Source organism: Triticum aestivum, chromosome 1A (assembly GCF_018294505.1).
Source record: "Triticum aestivum cultivar Chinese Spring chromosome 1A, IWGSC CS RefSeq v2.1, whole genome shotgun sequence".
NCBI classification, from domain to species: Eukaryota; Viridiplantae; Streptophyta; class Magnoliopsida; order Poales; family Poaceae; genus Triticum; species Triticum aestivum.
In genome coordinates, this window is record NC_057794.1 from 559,075,078 (window position 1) to 559,079,219 (window position 4,142).

Consider the following 4,142-nt stretch of genomic DNA (forward strand, 5'->3'; position numbering starts at 1 on the left):
CCTTCAAGTAGCACTAATTGCTCTGCTTGGTCAAGGCAGGACAGGTACACGACTTCCTGCTGAGAGTATCCACTATGACACTTATCTGGGTGGTAATGGATATCGAAGTCATAGTGGTTGATTAAATCTACCCATCTTCTTTTTCTGATATTTAAGTTCATCTAGAAGAAGACATACTTAAAGCATGCACTACTGCTGCTAGATCCAAATCATCGATAGGGTAGCTCTCTTCATGAGGAGGTAGTTACCTTGATAGATAGGCTACGAGTCTTCCTTCTTACATCAAGACAGAACGAAGTCCATGCTTAGATGCATCACAATAATTTTAGAACTCTTATAAATGTCTGGGTGGCTAAGGACGGATCAGTTGTTAACCTTTTCTAAACTCTAGGAAGATCTCTTCACACTTGGGCGTCCATTCAAACGTGTTGTCTTTCTTCAGGAGTTAAGTCATCAGTGGTGCTCGAAAGTCTTCCACAAATTTGCGGTAATAACCCGTAAGTCCGAGGAAACTTGAAACTTCTGACTTCGCATTCGTTTAGCCCTCCACTTGGTTACGGATTCTATCCTTGACGGGTCTATACAAACTTTCTCCTCATAACCCAACTTCTTTTAGCCAAATTTTATACTTCTTGAACTTGGCATATAATTGGGGTCCTTGAATTTTGTCCAAAACCATTCTCAAGTGTTGCTTATGATCTTCTTCGGAGGGAGAATACACCAAGAGGTCATCAATTATGATAACCACAAACTTGTCCAAGAACTCATAAACATGTTGCTCATGATGTTTATAATAGGTGGAGTGTAAGGGTTAGTCCAAGGGCCACATCCTTAGGCTTAATATCCAACTCCGTTGTCGCGGCTCGACCAAGTCATGGCTTGGTGAGACTTAAGGGTTGATAGGATTTGGGTGTGAGGATGAAAGTTCACCATAACATACTTAAACACCGTTTCTCTAATGCCAACTATTGAGGCTCACATAGCCCAACTCCCACAAGGTTATCACATACCATCAAAATTGTCATCTCTTCAAATTAATCCAAAGTGATGATCTTGTACTCATAACATTCTTGGGGAGGGACACCAAAGTCACCTACGTCTAACAACTCTGATCCACATGTATCATATTCATGATTATATCCATATGAGGCACATGCAAGCTACTAAGATTAGATCAAAACATCAAAAATCCGAGTGCCAAAGTTATCTCCATCCTAGAATCCAAGTAGCTATATCATTTAACCTAAAGAAAACACAAGTTGTGCTACTCCAAGATCCTTATTTCATTACTATTAATCCAATCCTAGATGCTCCAATAATCCATCATTTTCATAATCATGATTGATGTTGCTAAGTCTCATTAGCCTAAAGGAAACACAAGTTGTGTTACTTCAAAATGCTTCTTTCCTTACTACTAATCCAATCCCAGATGCTCCAATAATCCACCAATTATCATAATCATGATTGGTGTTGCAAACTCTCATCCAACCTATATAAATCTGATATATCCAATTGACTACACCCTAAAATTGTTTCAAGATTAATTGAAGACATATTATCCATCAATATAATAATCGCCATGCTCACCTAGTAGCTCTAAAATAACATTCTCATGTTGGGCTTTATTCCAATCAAAAGTTGTTGGTTCTTAAGTGGTGCTCTTGCAATTCCGTAAGTTATGCACATCGATACAAGTCCATGCTTTTAGGTCTTTGCATCTTGAAGGTCTCTTGGTGCTAGGTCTATGCGATTTGAACAATCAAACCATTTTAATCTCAAGAACGATGCTAGTATAGAGTCCCCGTGATTGATATTGTCCACTCTTGTCACGTGTATAAGGTATCCACCTAGTGAGGGCTCTACACTAGACCGACCAAGGTACTAAATCTAGCCCCGTCTCATATTGTGGCAATGTGCTTGCACATGTAAGGTTGGTGACTGCACACTGTACCTTTTTGAAAACATCTCCACTTCATCTCCTTATTTTTTTAGATTCATTCCATGGGCATTAGTGGCACCCATGGGTTTTTGTAATACACTTATGAGTAACAAAGATTCTTCCCAAGTCCTAGGATTTGTGTGACTTGCATGGCTAAGCAATACTATTAAACTTGTTCCTATGACCCACATTTATTTATGACCAGTGGGTATGTAGTCCTATGTTTAGAAATGAGGAGTATTAAAAATGTCAAAGGGGTGTCAATATCAAGCACATAGGGCTTAGCTAAACCCTAGCTAATTTACTTAGCATAGCAATACTAGTAAACAATACTTTATCCATGCAAAATAATTCTAAGTGTGTAATGCAAATATGGGTTCAACATGATCAAAGTAGGTTACTTGCCTTGCTCAGCAAAGTCTTCAATGCGTCTTCGAGGGGATAGTCTCTGTGATGATTACTTCTTAAAACAAACCAACTTATAATCTCTCGATGGCCGGTGGGCTGAAAAGAGGATGTGAAACATACTTGTAACTTGTAAGAAATCAGCGCTAAACATGTTACCACGGAATAACACAATAAAACATATGGCTCAAATTCAAGTTCAATGATTGCATCTCAGCCTTTTCTAATGAACAAAAATTGCAACAAGAGAACATAATTATTCCAAGCTTTATTGAAGGTTTGCACTTTGGACAAGCATCTAACGACAAAAATTGCAACAAGACAACATAATTATTCACATTTCCATGACACGAATCTAACGCCACAAATAAGTTTAAACCAAATTTTGCATAGCATCAAATATTTGGTAATTGTCACCACTGAATTCTTTTTCCCTGCTGTTTTGCTAAGTTACTGTATCTATCCAGATTTGTAGTTTAGATCCGACATACAATGTTTGACAATAACAGCACAGTGCGCACTTTCTGAATTGCTTGCACAAATTGGTGCAGACTCTTGGTTCCATCAAACTCTCAGCTCCATGGAACAAGTCTGTAACTACGTATTTAGTGCGGTGATGGGCCTTCCCCATAGCAAAGCAAGTTCAGCAGTTCATCTAGCATACGTCCTACTAGACAAATTATGGAATGGGCATAAAAACGTACCTAAAAACAGCATGTGTACAGCATGCATAGACTTCTCTTGCTCCTTGATGCAGCAGCAGCTCAGCTCCTTTGGCAATAGTTCCTAATTTAATTGTGATAGCCTTATTAGTATATTCATATTTAGAAGCAAAGATTGTCAAACAAGGCAGGCAGGCAGCTGTAAGATTCTCTGTTGAGAGAAACTGATACATAATCCGGGCCTGCTAAGCTAGTTACAACCTCTGATTTTTGGATCAAGGCAGCAAGACGATTCGCTGCGTCCTCCTCGGCTAGCTGGAGCAGAGCGGTGCCAGGAACATATTCTGTGTAACGAACCGCTGACAGGGAAATTCCTCGTCTTCCTCCTTCCTGTGGGCTGTCCACGGCACAAATCCATGCCGGTGCACACTTCCTATACTACGACTTCCACTGTCACCTAGACCGTGTCCTCAACTGCCGATGAACTCAAGTCGACCGCTCCGCAATCACCGACGATGCGGCTCATGAACGTGGGGCAGCCCAGCAGGTCCTTGCAACACATCATCGATGCGCCGTCGATCAAAACTACAGGTCTGTCTTGCTTTACTTCTTCGCCTATCTTGATCCTCATGCCATATTCGACCACGATGTTGCCGCGCAAATCTATCCCTCGCTTAGGGTCGCCCATGTTGATGGAAGAACAAGAACCCCATCAGTTGTAAGATTCTTAACCACCTGCGCCGCACGCTAATCAGTCCGAGTTTCCACGGCGCGAGAGGACGGGAGGGACCGAAGCGAACCTGCGCTCGACGAGGGCGGTGAGGAAGCGCGCCGATCTTGTCGGCGCCGAGTCGAGGAGCGCCTGCGGTCGTCGTCGCTGAGGGAGGGGCGCCTCCGGTCGTCATCCGCCCCACCACACGATACCCCCACGCGCCGCTCGCCTGTAGCCGCCGCCGCGTTCCGCTTTGGATTGGACCGTTGGGGGAAGAGGAGACCACGGCACGGTGCGAAGACGTACCCTCGGTTTTCCGTCTTCTGGTCTGCGCGATCTGCAACCTGGGCTGGCATTCGAGAGGGCCTGCTGGGCCGGCATCACTTTGGGCCCACGTCCGCGGCTCGAGCCCTTGCATCGACCA